The following is a 17,300-nucleotide window of genomic DNA, read 5'->3' as shown; positions in this document are numbered from 1 at the left end:
TAGTGACACTTAGAGTAATTTCAAATTGTCAAGTCTGCACTGCTATGTTCCAACAAGTAACACCTTTAAACTCTGCTAATAACTTTTCCTCATCTAAAAGTTGTGCAAGCAATTGTCTGTCTTTTATGATAAACCTTGAAAGAAGATGATTTTTTAGTTTTCCGTGCAGCCATTAATATCCCAAAGATCACCAACACAGTTTAGAGACTCTGAGGCACAATTATCCACTTTGTTAGAGTGACTGCTGGTGGGAGAAATACAACAATCATTATTATTGAGATATGAGACAAATATATTTAGATAGGAAACACAAACAGCGAGGTTTCTCTCCTTGACACTCTTGGCAGGTGGGAAGAGATTTCTTCGTCTTACAAATTCAACAAAACCCAACAGTATTGTAGTACATTTTGTGACCTTAGGAGAATGGCTTTTTTCTCTGATGACTTGGAAGACATCTGTTACGAGGAATCACTGGTGTCTTGATGCATAAAAGCGTATTTTTTGGCTTGTCCTGCAGGTAGCACCTTGGCTATTTCAAAAGACACAGTAAACTCACATCTGATGCTGCACAGGCTCATTTGCAGACTCATCTCCTGGGCTGCATCAAAAGAAGTGTGACCAGGGAGGGAATTCTCCCCCTCTGCTCTGCTCTCATGAGACCCCAGCTGCAGTGCTGCATGCAGCTCTCAGACTCACAACATAGGAAGAACATGGACCTTTGGAATGAGACCAGAGAAAGCCACAAGGATGATCATAAGGATGGAGCACCTCTCCTACAAAGATAGGAAGAGAGGACTGGGGCTGTTCACCCTGGAGAAGAAAAATCTCCATGGAGACCTCACTGTGGCAACTTTGTACATGGGCAGATAATGACAAGACAAGGGTGTAAACTGAAAGAGGGGAGGTGTAGTTTATGTGATATTAGGGAATTCTTTCATGTGAGGGTGGGGAGGCACAGGTTACTCAGAGAATCTGTGGCTGTTCCATCCCTGGAAGTGTTCAAGGCTGGGTTGGACAGGGCTTGGAGCAAACTGATCCAGTGAAAGTTGTCCCTGCCCATGGCAGGGGGATTGGAACTAGATGGTGTTTAAGGTCCCTTCCAACTCAAACCATTCCATTATTCTGTGAATATACATTTCCCTGAGAAGGGGAATGTGCTGCTGTTAGGTAAAACCTTTTTCTCCAAAAGAGAGTTGCTAATTTAAAAGAAGCAAATTGGAATGGATCAAGTGTCTGCAAGGGAGGAGTGGCCCAGTGTGGACTCTGATGGCTAATAATGGTACTGAGAAGACAAAAACCCTTTAACAGAATACAAACCTCTATTCCACAGAGATCTGAAGCAGTCTTATGGAGTTAAAAAAGTGCTGCCTATTTGTGAGTGCTGCTGTATTGCCCTTCTGATGTACACAGTCCTGTCTTCAAGCCAAACTTCTCTAAATGGCAGGTAACCTAAAAATATTCCAATTAGAGATATTCTGGGGTTTAATTTCCCTTATTGCTTTGAATGGCACAAATGGTGCTCTGTGCTTACGTGATCTTGAACTGTAAGATGAAACACACTTGATGTAATAATGAAATATCATTATTTTTGCAAGCTTTTTAATATTCCCCACTCATCTCCAACCAGTCTGGTCATTCAGTTCCTCTGTAATAAGGAAACAATACAAATTTTACTTCTGTACTTCTGCTAAAGCATGACCCAAATTCATATAATAACGCAAGTTAAAACCCAATAAAATCCTCTGACTTTACCTAAAAGCATTTTAAAGTGTTAATGTGGGCTCCTTTCTTCATGCTCAGTTTCAGCGCTGGGAAAGGCTGAAGAAGACTTTTCTGTGTCCTATGCACGGTCACCTAGAAGTTAGAGTCAGAAAATCTTAGAATATGTTGAGTTGGAAGAAACTCATCAGGATAATCAAGTCCAACTCCTGACCCTGCTCAGGGCACCTCAAGAATTTCACCTGTATTAAACTTCATGTGGTCATCTCTCTAATTTGTCAAATTCTCCTAGTTTGCTAGCTAGCCTAGCCAGCACTGTGAATAAGTATTTCAAGATATCCTTGCTATCATCTTTCTCACATAGTACTGTCAAGAATTCCTCTGAATAATCTTTAATTGGAGAAAATATTTCTTTCATCTGCCAATGTCCTGCTTATTCATTGTGCAAATCATCAGCAAGTGCATTCAGTTCATAACTCTGAATGGTGATTCTTTGTGCTCTAGAGTGTTAAAGTATTGGAGAAATAAGGAAAAAATATATGGAAGGAACATCAAGAGCTCATTCTTTCACCCTAGGCCGGATTACCTCTCTGAACTAATCTTATCATGTTTATCTAAACTAAAGGTCTTTGGTGGAGGAGGTTCAGAATATTCTCAGGCAACCTGTTTAAGTCCTTAATTGTTTTTACCACTAAAGAGTTCTTCCAATGTCTCACATAAATATCCCTTTCTACAATTTAGAGCTCATTATTTCTTGACACAAAGAAAATGGGTAACAATTCAATCTTCTCCCCTTTTTAACCACTTTTATGCAATTGAAGACTACTAATCTTCTGTCTCTACTTGGTCTTTTCTCTTGAGGAATCAGTCTCAACTCTTTGACTTCTAATAGGTCAAGTTTCTACATCCTTAATCACTCTGCTCTTCCTTTACCTGATGCAAATATTTCTTTAAATGCAAACTGCAGAGGGAGCACCATGCTTCAGCTACGACCTCATTCATGCCAAATAGAGCAAAAAGATTATGTCATGTATCTTACAGAGATTATTTCTACTTGCACATCCCCTAATAGTATTTGGCTTTTCTGCTAAAGTGTCAATTTGCTGATAGTATTAATTTCAGAGATAGTGTCTTATCTTATTCTCTATCACTGCTCTTTTTCTGCAGAGCTCAGCCAGTTCCCTGACGGAAGACTTCCTGACTTCCCTGACTTCCCATTCTGAGACTGAATGTGCAAATCGTTCAAATCATTTGGAATTCTCACCCTCCCAAGTGGTTGGGCCTCTTTTCAGTGACTTGGCATATTCTATCCCAATAAATACTCTTTATTTTTTTTCCATATGGCTTGAGTAAACCTTTCCAAACATTTCTTTGTCCATTTTATAGTAGTTTAATCCAGCCAATATTTTCTTCCTTATTATGATAGTGTCAGGTGAAACATTGTCAGACACCTCAATGAAGTGGATGCATTCAGCACCTACTGCTTCTGCCTATCTAGAAACCTGTTACCCTCTCAAAGGAGGAAGTTGGTTTGACAGGATTTCTTTCTGACTGTGTTGGGCCCAGAGTTCATCTCCCCACAGCTGCCCTGACAGTGCACTGGTGCCCAGCAAGGTGCTGATAATGCCCCAGTGTTTGGGAACTGCTGGGCAGAGCTGGCACAGCACTGGTGCTGCCTCTCCAGCATTCCCCCTTCACCAGCAGGCTGGGAATGGACAAGATCCTGTCAGGGGACACAGCCAGGACCCAAACTGTCCACAGGGATATTCCATATGATGTTTGCTCAGCAGTAAAATCTAAGACAAAAGGAGGAAATTAATTATTACAATATTTGTGTCTAAGATCTGTTTCCCAGGAAGTGGCTGGGCTGATGGGAATTGGAGAATACATCTTTTGTTTTCCTTTGCTTCCATGCACAGCCTTTGATTTTGCTTTATTAAACTACCTTTATCTTGACCCATGAGGGGCCTTTTTCTGTCTTATTCTCCCTTCCCACTTGCATCCTGCTGAGGAGGGGGATGGCAGGGAAATTTAGTGGGCTCCTGCATCCTGCCAAGGTCAACCCACACTGACAAATCCATGTTGGCTGTCACTCATCTGTTTTGTTATCTCCTAGGGGCTTACAAATTGTTTGCTTGATTATTTTCTCCTGGATTTTTCTAGGAATTGAAGTTAAGCTGACAAATCCACCCTCTTTTCCCATTTTTTAAAGATAGTCTCAATAATTGCACTTTTCCAGGATTCTGGACACCCCCTCCCATAAGCTCTCCCAGATAACCAGTGACAGCTCTGAGATTGTCCCAATAGCTCTTTTTCTCTGATAGTGCTTACCTTGGGGTGTATTTCCTGATGTTCAGTGGCCATGAAAATACATAACTAATATAAACACTCAATATCATTTTTTCTCATTTGTTCATGTCTTTAATTGCTTTGCACATTTCATTACATCAATCTCTTTAATGAAGGCAGAAGCAAAAGTGGCAGCACACACTGTGGCTTGTTTGGGTGTTTCTGTCCATAGATTTCCCACTCAGATTGGCAGAAGAAAAAATCTGTTTTTGCTCTTCTTGAGTTCTCCAAATTTCAAACAGTTTACTCTCATACTGGATTCTGTCTTTGACCTGGATATTTCTGATTTAGCCCATGATTACTTTGTATTGTTTTTTTAATAGCCTCCCATGAGGTCTCTGACAAAAGCTTTTGAAAATACCAAATGGGTTATGTCAGTTGTGTTTTTAGTAATCTGGTGCGATGATGTTATAAACACTCATCTGCCACATTTAAATAAAGAGTTAAGGCATTTCAGGCACTGATATATTTCCATCTGATATCAAAAGGCATTTCTGATCACACAGATCTTCAAACATTTATTTATATTTACTTTTAATAAGCACCATAAAACCTGTTTCAACAAGAGGCAATTTAATTGCATCATTGCATTTGATCAGATGAGCATCCTGTTCATTATAAAGCCTTCTCTATAAATAAACATTGAAAATACAAATTAAACTTCCTCGTTAAAATGCACCCAACTTAACGTCTCAATTCTTTCTTTACATGTTGTGAACTGAATTTTTCTCTGGCATAATGTACATGCTGAAATGTTGTGATGCATATTTACATAAAAATCCTGCTAATGCCTCGCCTGACTTGGGATGTGCCCCCGTTTCAGCCGTCAGCATTACTGCACTGATGTAACCCACTTGCACTCCAGCAAAGTGGATGAGACAGCTGAAAACTGGAAGAGAGCATAAAACAAGGGTTCCATTTTGCTTATAAAATAGACATTCTCATTCAGTCCAAGTTTTCCAGGAATATGTCATTCCAAATTTGCAAATTTTGAGTTATTGACATTTGTATCCCCAAAGGACTAACTAATTTTTAACATTCTGGTGCACTTAGACCTTATCAGTTGCAAGAGTTAATATTAAAACATTTTGCATTTTCTGCTCTCTAAACTGTGAGGATTGTGTAAAAAAGCCCAAACAGCACAAATCTACTGTTTCCAATAGCTGTTAATGATGTAGAGTGAATACAGGAGTGGGACACTAAACTAATCAGTAGTATTGGACATTGGTGAGTAGAAACCACTATATTAGTGCCTAAACTGTGCAGTGATCCATGTCTTCTAATTCTGGGAGATAGTTATCTTAAATTGATTTGAAAATAAGTGGATAGAATCATTATGCCTACATTTATAGCTAAGCTGATAGAAATCAGATGGATTTCAGTTTTGCAGTACACCTCATAAACTGATGCTGAAAATCCCAATAGAGACTTCACTGCCTGCTTTCTGTCCACCCAATAAACCGTGATTATTGGATCCTGATGACATTTGTTCTGAGATATATTAAAATGAATTGACATAGTACACAAAAAAAAAAAAAGCATGCTGAAGCAACTTGGAGATGCCCAAAGATGTAGAGCTTGTCATCAACTGATGTATGTGGTCCAAGGAAGGATTGTCATGGAGCTATCTATATATACTGAAAACCATGCTTTCTCAAAAAACAAACTCAAACCCATGCAGGATTGCCTAGGATTAATTCTGGAAAATACATTCCTTTTATAAAAATAAGTTTCAGAAGAGAATAAAGCACTCAGAGAGTTCATGCAACAAGCAACAAAATGGGACACAGTAAAGCATAAAGGTGTGCCCTTGTGGCAAACACAAGGCTGGTTTATTTCTGAGATACCAAGAGACACTCCTCACTGAGTGGAGGCACTGGAAATACCTTACTACAAACTCCTAGGCAATGAAGTAAAAGGTTTATTAGGTAATTTCACCTAAATTTCTTGTCATAGAAAATCCCACATGGTAAAAATAATGACAACAGGTGAAAAAAGAAAGAGATAATTCATTACAATATATAAATTTTTCCTTAAGAGTCAGTGTTAAAGTTTTACTGTCTGTATCAACTTCCAATTCAGGCCCATGCAATATGCAATATCCAACTCTCACTATTGAAGAAACAGTGATTTAATAAATAATAGCAGTGAGGCTGCAAATCTATAGAAATGCAAGGGAGCCTTAAGTCCCAGAAATAATAAATATCCTACTGGCATCAATGTGACTTAGGGACTCAGTGCCCTTGGGAAAAGAAATGTGTTTAATGGAATTTTTTTTTTTTCCTCTCAAGAAATATTTTCCCAAATAATACTTTTAATATTTTCTTCAATATGTATGGCCAGAAAATAAGAATTTATTGAATTTTAGAGCTTCTAATTTAAGCTTTGACTTATTTTAATATATAAAAAATAATTAAAAAAAATTAAAAATAAAAGTCTTTCAGGCAAAAAGCTTTTCTGTTACTTCTAGGCAGTAAACATTCAAGTATTGTGATTGTCAAAGCAGGAGAGAAATCAATCCATACCTCTGATGGAGGTTTATTTTAAAATAAGTGGCTATTAAAATTGTCTACACTTCCTGCTCCTATATCCATCTCTTTCTTCTGGAACATGTGCTACCTGTGGATTATTTAGCAGCTGTACCTGCATAGGCAATAGACAATGTTTCCAGCTTTGGAGCTGCTGAATGACAACAGGGCTGTCCAGCTGTTTATGGTGAAGAACCCCTGAAGTAGGGTGCATATCAGAAACAGCATTGGTATGAACCAACTGTTTTCCAAATTAGCTGAAATGCTGAGTTAATCTGTTCTCTAATCCAATAAAAATATATATTTTCAATAAGAGGACACCAAGAAACTCTTATTAGTTTAACCACATGCATCAGACAGCATCTCCCTCATTAGCAGTTTGGTATAACAGACGTAAAGTCACTGGAACAGAACATGTTTACAGGGTAAATATCTCCCACTTTGAAAATAAATATCTTGGCTTTGGCTCAGCATTTATTTAGCAGTGGGAAACTGCTGTCTTGTGACAGTGTTCCATTTCATTGACATTATCTCCTAATGATGTTATAAGTGGGGATAAGTTAACCTCAGAAGGTTCAGAGGTTCAATTTTCATTAGGATAAGCATCTAGAAACTTTGAAAACTTATGGACTGTTATTCCAACTATGATTGTTTCTCCTCCTTTCTGGTAAGTGCTTGTCTCTCTTGGTCCTAACCTTCTAAAAATCTCCCCCAGGTAATCTCTCTGTCCCTGTTTCCCACCAGGAGATGTGGCTGGTGTGGCTCTGTGAGATCCTGCACAGGTTTGCTGTGCTGAGGGCACTACATTTCCTTGACTTTTCCAGTGAAATAAATAAGATCACAAGAGTACTTTCTCTCAATAACCTTCAGTGTGAGGCCACAGCGCAGCCGTTTCCTGCAGCACACATGGCTGGTGACACACACAGATGGCCCAGGGTTGATGCCTTGGTTTCAGGCATTCAGCATAAACACGTCATTTATGTTCCCTTTGCAACCACAGGAGGAGTCAGCTGATGCTGGAAGGGACTCGAATTTACCTGACCTTGATGGAGTTTGTCTGGAAAGGTTTTGTCCTTGTTCTCACATTTTCTTTACAGTTAAGTTCATCTGCCCCTGGTGTTCTCCAAGAATCATTTCCTTTCCTGTGAGCCTACCTAAGTAGAACCATATTTTTTTTTTTTTTAAATTTATGGGTTTTTTTGTTATAGTCAAGGAAGATGACAGCCTTGAAACTATCTGCTAGTCTGATACCTATAGAGAGTGGATTTCTCCTCCTTCCTCTAAGTGATGACTTAACCTGTGTTTTTCCCCCATCATGACACCCTTACAGTATATACTTACAGTGTATTATTTTTGCTTTGAAGCAAATTTCAGAAGTTACATCCTAGCTGCTGCTTTTCCTCTCTTATTTCAAATCTTATTCTTTCAAACTGCCCATTTCAAGTCTCTACATCCTAGCTAATAGTTTACTCACTGTTATTTTTATCACAAATTGGAAGTAAATTATGTTTAAGCGAGGCTGGTAGTTTAGAGTGTCTCAGTTATTAAGGTCCCAACTTGTGAAATATTACAGTTGATCAGCACCTCTTATCTGAGCAGCAAACCTATCAAAGAGTCTCAAACTGGCTACCCCAGCCGGGGGGGTGGAGCATTAAAAATACGCAGATCTTTCGGGAAAATTAGTCTACAAAACTGTTCATTTATTTCTCCTGAAAGTTTCTGTCTCACATGGAGATTTCACTCATTGGGATGCATGCATTAATCAAAATAAACAGCTTGTGGATGGGGCACACCGACATAATAGATGTACTTAACTCCAATTAAACCAAGCGGTGGGCACTGTAACCTCTCTCTGCTGGCGCTGCAGCAGCGCATACAAATTATGTGAGGGAGGTTTGCTGCTGACCACTCAGTACATTCTGGGCACATAACATCAGTTCATGGACCAGGATCCCTGAGCTTTACCATTTGATAGGGAAAATCTTAAAGAAAGTAAGTGGAAAGGGCTAAAACTTAATGTTTAAGATCCCCATATAAGAGTGTGTACCTTGAAAGGCAAAGACTACAAATGCTGCCTTCCAATCTTTCTGATGCATGCCTATAGATTTATAATGCTATTGCCAAGTCCTGTGATTTAAAGTGATTCATGAAAAAACAGAAAAAAAAATTGTCTTTTATTAAAACTATGAATTTCAGGTCCATGAGACCTTGAAGAAAAGCATAAAAATGTGAGTTGAGTGCGTGCTATAAATTCAAAAAACAATGAAAAAGTGAATCTTATAGTTTCTCTTTAAGTCTTATGTTCAGTAAGATGCAGCAAAAAGAATAATATTATGTCTTTATATAATACATATTTATAGTATAATGGTTGCCCATAAGAATGAGACATTATTGGTCTGGTGTATGATCTGAGCTTTGTCAAACACTGAGCCCATGCCACAGACTGATAACATCCTATTATTTTTATTGAAACAGTTATTTTTTTTATCACCTCACCTCCACCTCTTGTGTTTACTGTGAAATGTGGTCTTCCTCAGCAATAAAGATTCATATACCTGTGGTTATTTTGTCATTTATATGCAGTTCTATCATCGCTTGTTTTAATCTCTGTTTTAGGGGTTGTTCTGTTTGCTACATGGCATTGATTTTTGAATTAAGCTCAGCAAAAAGTGTTACTACATCAACTACATATTTGAATATTTGAATATATTTGTTTGCTTAAACATTTGCTTAGTCAGACAGCTCTGAGGATTTGTTTTAAGTACAATGTTTTCAATTGACAGATGAATTTTCTTGTGGTGGATTCTAATTGCTTGTAGCCCAGTGGGAAAATGTTATTGTACATATTGATTTTTTTTTAAACTAAGAATCAGTATTTTAAAAAATAAAACAGGAATTAATACTTCATAAACCAGTGTTCAATCTGCAAACCCAGTTGGAAGTAATAGAACTATAAATTTAAAATTATGCCTGTAAGAGTCAGAATTGTTTGATGTGCTGTACCTCTTACTTGTAATACTTCAGATCCAGTGTTATAGATATAATGAAATCCTTAGTTGCAATGCCCTGAAGAGCATATTGAAATAGTAATGAAAACAATAAGAACAGTAACAATATGGAAAATATTCTTTTCAATATGGAAAGAATACCAAAGAGTTTCTTGCATCTGCAGGTTTAAAACTGTCCCTTTGGTCCCATCTCACTCTCTGTACAACCTTTAATAATTTGAGTGTGGTCATTGTGAAGAATATTAAAAAATTATCATTACACAGGACAAATTATAGTGTGAAAATAAGGTGATAAGGTTCTTGCAACAGCATGCAGCTCTTTACTGAGAAACCTTTGCTATTCCTCATGTTGATATTGCCTTTACAGCGGTCAGCATAATAATAGTTGCTTTGATTTTTAATACACACACACTGTTCTGTGTAAATACATATTGATTTCAATAATACTAGAAAATTCTGGTCTTAATCAAGAGCATGCAACAGAAACAGTACAAACGACCTAGCAGTAACTAAATAAATAAACTTTATTGCTCTTTGCTATCTCAAAAATCTACATATGTGTTTCACCCCCCAATTTCAGAAACAGAGAAAATAGAGAAAGTTCCAAACAAAAATTTGCATAGAATAACAAGACAGAACACATTTAGATTCTATGTGGAAACACACTGGAGAAAACAAATGCTGTTGTCTCTGCTTCAAAAACCAACAGCTTGATTTTCCTATAAACACTAATCACACACATATTAGGTTATTATATTGAAAACAGAGACTCCTGGAATAGTTTATCTTGGTTGCACATTTCCTTACTTAAATAGGAACCATTCCTTTTAGGCTAACCAGGGTTGGAAATGTCAGATTCCTTTTGAGTTTTGAGAGCTTTTATGGGGTAGTGGGAAGGTATGAGAAATGTACTGGAAGCTCACAGTCACTAGCAAATCCTGGGAGCTATATCACACAGACAAACCATATTCATAATCCCTCTCTGATCCACAAAAAGAAGGACAAATATTTAGTTTTTCTTGTGTTTTTTTAGCTACTGCAGAAGACATGCTTGAGATTGCTGCAGGTGTTCAAAGAAAGGGTGTCTGTCATTTCTGGAGGTTTCAGTGCCAGCCTGCAGTTTTCAACAAAGGGATATGGCACCTTTCATACACCTTGAGTCTAAATAGGAATAAAAAGGGATTTAGTGACTCTGGGACCCATAGCAACCGATGCTGAACAGCAACCTGCTATATCAGGCAGCACACATGACACTTTCACCAGTTCTAGCCTATCTAATGATGGGTGAAGAGACAGGCAGGTGACAGTGCCATCTCCTTTCACTCTATCACAGGGGCTACAAAGCAACTGTCATGCACAGGCAACCCTTCTGACTAATGCTCCCATTGACTATTTGCATTTCTGTTCCACACAACTCAGATTGGTTTTACTGCATCAAAGTTACTCTGATTGCATGTTCTGCTGAAGAAACAGCAGCTGCTTTGGATCTGAAATAATTAAAGGTGCAATGACTTAAAGTGGAAATGTCCACTGGAGGAATAAAAGCTGAATATAGCAGGACAAAATTACTTCTTTGAAATTACCACGAGTGCTTGTCTCTTTCAATGACTATATTTTCCCTGTTTACATTTTATCCAAATTCTTTGCCTCATTTTTTAAGGCACTAAGAATCACTAAAATCAAAGAGGCTGAAGGTGTTGGTGAGAAATTTTTACAGGGTATGTAGTAACAGAACAAGGCAGAATGGCTTCAAACTGAAAAGGTGTATGTTTACATTACATTAGGAAGGAATTATTCATCATGAGGGTGGTGAAGCACTGGAAAAGATTGCTCAGAGAAGTGGTGGATGCACCATCCCTGGGAATGTTCAAGGCCAGGCTGGATGGGGCTCTGAGAATCCTGGTTTAGTGGAAGCTGTCCCTGCCCATCACAGAGGGGTTGGAATTGGATCATTTGATCCCTTCCAGCCCAAAACTTTCTATGATGATTCTATGATGATGATGATGACATAAGAGAAGTTATTAACTTCCTGCAGGATCAGCTCTTAGGGCTGAGATAATAGCAAAGGAAAAATGCTTTTAGCTTTATCACATTGCTGACACTGTACAGGAGGTGCAGATACCATTAATTTCTCCCTGAAATGCTGTTTCGTCCTGTACCTTTTCGTCTTTATCTGAACCATATTTAGTGAGTGGCAAGACTCATTTTGGATCACTGTAGTACAAGTCATAATCACCTATGATTCCTTGTGCAGAACATTTTGCATTTGTAGGTGAGTCATTACTGCATTATGTTCACATCCAAAAGAGCTACCCATGATGAAAAATACCTTGTGCTGGGCACAAACACTAAAATAGAGCCCTGTCATTTAAGTTTACAACTTGTGTGGGTAAGACAGATAAGACCTAGGAGAAAAATAGGTAAATTTAATATTGGATGAATTCCACTTTGTGCTGATGGTAGATTTTTGGACGGGAATTGTCTTCTTCAATCCAGAAAGGCCACCCTCTGTTCCTTATCTTAATGTGGCTTGAGAAAAACTTGAACATTATCCCAGGTAGCTAAACTGCACAGAAGGAGAATGTGTTGCTCTTGCAATGACAATTAAACTCTTTCTGCAAGCATATTTTTCCTTGTCCAATGTTAAGCCAGTTTTAGGCTTCTTGAAATCCACAGTCCCATTTTTCATTGACTTTTTCTTCCATTTTAATGCCAGTCTATTCAAAGTCTACTCTATCAAACCAGCTTCACTTAATGTATTACAAAATAGATGAACAGCTTAGATTTTTGTTCCAGAACCCACAGACATATTTTAATTTAAAGCTGCCTTCATTAAATACCTTTATAAACTCATGGAAAATAGAGTTGCTAAATCTCCAAGCCTGTCTCTAAAATCTCACTGCCAGATGCATTAACTTAAATAAACCAGGCAACATCAGCTTTTATATTTTTTTCCCCACTTCCAAATCAACTTTCAGAAATTAAAGCTTCTACACTTTGACAGTTCATTCAAAGACCTCTAAAGGCAGTCTCTAAAAATGATTTCCAGTTTGACCTGAACAGAGATACTGGGATTTAGAGAGTGCAATTGATAGGATTAGTACTTCTTTCTAGGTATCCATGTTAAGACAATTAAAACAGGAAACTGTGAAAATAGAGTAAGGTAGAAGATCCAGGGAATAACCTCTTAGGCTTAGCTATAAATTATCTAACATTTTCTCTGCTATATGTTTTTCTATCCACATATTTTCTGAACAAAAGGCTAGACATAACCAACAGGCAGTTCAGTAATTTGTATCCTAAGCTATAACATATCACAGTTAGAGTGCAAATGGCACTCTTAGGGTACAAGGAATGTGTGCAGGTAACAGGCAAGCAAAATTAAATGAGAGTCTTGCTGACTGGAAGGTGAGATCTGCTAAAGTCTCAAGAGCTTCCTCAGGGAGCTGGTGGGAGCTCTGTAGCTTTGGTCATTTAAATCAGAATGAACATTTTAACAGAGAATATACTTCAGGGAGCCATCAGTGATATTTAAGGCATCATTTGCAATACATCTAGTACACCAGGACGTTGTAAAGCTAATATAAAATAGTGGGTGAGAGAAACTAAGAAAAAAACACCTGGAAACAAGATTACACAGGTCCCATTTCAGCACTGGAAAATCCTGCCCCCCTCTTGCCTCCAAAAAATTTACAAGGCTGTCCTATGACTGTAGGGCTACTTTAGCCCTTGTGGATGTGGCTGCAAATCTTTGTGCTGTCCCAGACCTCACCAGTGAAGGGCCCTGGTACAGCAGCAGCAGCAAAGCTTCCTTGTACCCTGGCAAAGATATGAACAAGTCTCATCTTTGACTGTGAAGGTAGTACAGAGAGTTGTAAATCTCATAATTTTTTTCGTGCTTTCCTCCTCATTGTAGTAAAAGTGTGCTGAAATTTGTTCAGTGACTTACACCTCAAGAGAGGCTCTGATATTCCTTTGGTATGGAAAAGGACCCACATTTTGGAGGTAAGATAAACTGAGTCACCCCTGGAATCCCTGGGCAAAGCACATTTAGAGGTCACAGGATTTGGGTTTTTTCATTGAAAGCCCAACTTTTGCTGCAATGTTTTACTTTTTTCCCAAACTAACAGTCTTCTCTAAAAGAGAACAAGAGAATCTCCAAATCCTGGGTAGGATATCATTGAGGTAAATTTGTGTACAGTCTGTTTTTAAAATAACCCCGTTAGGCATATTTCACGTATGGAACTTCACACATTATGAGTAGTCCTACTGGAGCCAACAGCATGACTCCCAGCATCCTGTGCCATTGGCAACTCCTGTAGGAAGGGGGCAGGAATAGGATCTCTGTTTCCTTGGAAATCACATGCTTTGAAACTGCTCAAACAGTATCAGAATTTTCTGCCTGTAATAACTTAATCGTTTCCACAGAAAACACTTAATATTTATTAAGATATCACATGAAGGATGAAGCCTTTAGATAACCAGTAAATAACAGGGAGTTAATAGCTCCTGCCATCCTGGTTTCATGGGACTAAGGCTGAAGGAGGGAAAAATGGACCAAGAAGCTCTTATCAGATTTTGCATATTTTATGCTTGAAAGCCTTTTAATTTCAGGTTTCAAAATAGTGTAGCATTTATAAATACAATCAGCAGAATATGCAGAAGATACACTATTCAAAAGAAGAAATAAAATAAATTGCTTTGAGAAACATGTCATTATTACTCTAAGGCAAATTAATTTTATTAATATCAGATGAGAGCAAGGTTACAATTTCTTGGTTTTCTTTGGGCACAGTCATGTTATTAAAACACCATAGAGAAATCTCCGGTGTGGAAGAAGCTTATTTTGGCTTTCCAGATTCACATCCCTGACAGAAGTTAGGTGATTCAGAGAGTCTAATCGATCAGTGTGAGCTTTCTCACGGTTCCCATGGTTGTGGGATATGGGAACCACCACAGAGTTCAAGGACTTCCTATTCATGAGAATTCTGACTCAGGCATGGCTACAAACCCAACAGCTGCCCAAGGATTGTCCGCGAAATCCAAACGCCCTCTCACAAAAGGCAGCCGATGTAATTGGAGCCCAGTGTGAAAAGGGTGACTTATTCACCGCTGCCTTTTGTCTGCAGTGTTTGGAGTCAAAGGCATGACCAAGGAAGATGTCCCACGGAGGCCAGCTGTCTGGATTCATGCCAAAAATTTACATTTGCTTGTGTTGCTTATGGGAGAAAGGGCTGGTATAACCTGTTATGCAAAATGCACAGCACAAAGAGAACTCGTCTGAAAACAATTTATCCTGCCTTGAAGGAAAAAATATAATAGCAATTATTATTTATGAAGTATTAATAAATATTTTTGAAAGGTTTCTGTATTTCCCAGGTTATGATTGCAAAGCTTAAGAATCTATTGTCTGACTTTTTTCCCCCCAGCCCAAACCTGCAAATTTTACCTAATAGGGACATTCCATATCACAGGAAGGAGCTTTCCATTAAAGGAGAGTCTGAAAAAAAATTTAACTGCTCTAATTAGACTCCACCAGGAATTATTCTAAATGTCTTATAGCTGCAGAAAATTACATTAATGAACACTTGGATGCTGTAGTCCTTCTCAAACATCCTCATATGCCTGCAGTGAAATAAGACAAAGTTTTTATTATGTCACTTATGCCTATGAGTGTCTACAAAACTAATTCTCTGATGGTGAAAAAATGCCATGAAGATGCAATTAAAAATTGGTTGTAGTTGCTGGACTTCTTTGGCCAGATGTTAAAAACATTCCAACTCCAACTAAAGGACAAACTGGTCTCCATCATGTGGAGACATCATCCTCAGTGGCCAGTACCCGGAGATGAAAATTGGATACAGTACCAGAACAGCACCCAGACTCCCATGTTTAGTGTTTCACTGAGACAAATGTGATATCTGGTGTTTTATACCTCTTGAAAAATATATTTTGTTTCTAACTGGATGGCATTATAGCTGATACAGAAACAAAGAATGGTTGAATTTGGAAGGGACCTCTGGTGGTCAGGAGATGCTTGGTTCCACCCACTCTTTGCTTCCTTTTTGTCTTTGGGTTTGACCAGGCTTGTTCATCCATGCAGGGATCCTTGCATTTTTTGTCTGGTTTTATATTTGATGGCATGGAACTCTCTTTAACTTGGATGAGGAGATCCTTCAATATGAAACAGATTTCTTGGGCCCTTCTTCCCTCTAAGGCCTCCTCTTAGACTTTTTTGAGCAGATCTCTGGAGATGCTGAAGTCTGTTCTCATAAAATCCATCGCTGCTTTTCACCCTCCTTTTTGCTCCCAGGTTCCTGAACTCCAGCCAGAGCTGCCTCTGACTTTCAGGTGCCCAACAAGCCCCTCATTGTTGGTGCTTGTGGGGTCCATCAGAACTCAGCTTCTTGCTTGGAGGATTTTATCATCAGAGTAATCCAGGAACCTCCTGGATTGCTTATGCCTGTTGTGTTGTCCCTCCAGGAGATAACTTCTCAATTTAGATTTTCTCTAAATTAGGGCTATCAGACTGTCATTTTTGAGGGTATTTCCCTTCTAAGCAGAATCTTTCTGTAGTAGAGCTCTCAGAATGGGAGCCATGGCCTTTGCAGAAGATTTTTTGGCTCACGTCTGTAAAAGCAGTACACTGACAGTTTGGGAAAGGGCACAGCAAAATCAACCTCAATTAACAGGTATAAAAAGTAGTTTAAGCTGGATAACACAGGAGGGATGCTATTTTTGATCAGTTCAGTAAACAAGGCAATTTTGCTCTTGTCCAAAGAACTGTAGATAATTTTCTACTTGTGCAGATAAATGGAACAGCTGGAAAGTTCAAGGTGAATGCCCAACACTTTTTAAAATTTATTTATTTATTAATTTATTTTTGTTTTTGAGACATCTAAAAGAAAAAGTGAAAATCCTAATTATGTCCAGAGAAGAGGAAAAGCAATTAAATTTAACTCCAGCACGATTCTGGGCATGAAGTAATGTCAAACTCACAAATAGCCCCACCAGAGGTAAGCAGGGACCCCTAGGCAAGGCCAGGTTAAATCAGAGTGTGATTCAGATATTGAATTATTGGGACTCTCTAGTGGTTAAGAAAATTAATTAGGGAGGGGAAAGAAGACTAATGATTTTCAGAAAGTAGGTGTTTCTCAGCAGTCCTGATTTCCAGCCTGTTGGACTTGCATGTGGAAAACAAGACATTCAGTCAAGTGCTGTTATGTAAGTGCAGCTCTTAGACAGCACTCCATATACAGTATAAATTCTGCAGGCAGAGTGTTTTAACCACTTGGAAACTGCAGAAGATGGATATGGACTCTTTCTAAATCCATATACCTTTGGAAACAGAAATAAAAAGAAGTATCAGTGTAAGTAACATTAAGAGGTGAGAGGCAAGGTTTATAGGGAGAGGTAATATCTTTTATTAGAATAACTGATAGTGTTGGAAAAAAACAATCTTTCCAGAACAAAAACCCCTTAAAGCTTGTCTGTTTCTTTTCACTTCTATTAGTTTGTTTCAGAAAAGACATTACTTCTACCAACAAGTCCCATCTCACTTCTATGTTCCAGCAATCACTTCAAGGAAGGTATTTCACTTTGTTTAAATGTTTCTGAATACTCAAAGCTATTTCCTGCTTGGTGAATAAGTGTTTACACTTAAGAGTAGTTGGTACACAGAGAGTTGTCCTTTGAA

At 38.3% G+C, this 17,300-nt stretch overlaps 1 protein-coding gene across 1 annotated transcript in view; it reads right to left on the bottom strand.

The window, feature by feature from the left end:
* CELF2 (CUGBP Elav-like family member 2) overlaps positions 1 to 17,300 on the bottom strand; it is a 451,050-nt gene that overhangs the window by 397,080 nt on the left and 36,670 nt on the right. The window lies entirely within an intron of this gene.

Source organism: Cyanistes caeruleus, chromosome 4 (assembly GCF_971803275.1).
Source record: "Cyanistes caeruleus chromosome 4, bCyaCae1.hap1.1, whole genome shotgun sequence".
NCBI lineage: Eukaryota > Metazoa > Chordata > Aves > Passeriformes > Paridae > Cyanistes > Cyanistes caeruleus.
The sequence above is the reverse complement of the archived record's forward strand: the minus strand, read 5'-3'. Positions and strand labels throughout refer to the sequence as shown.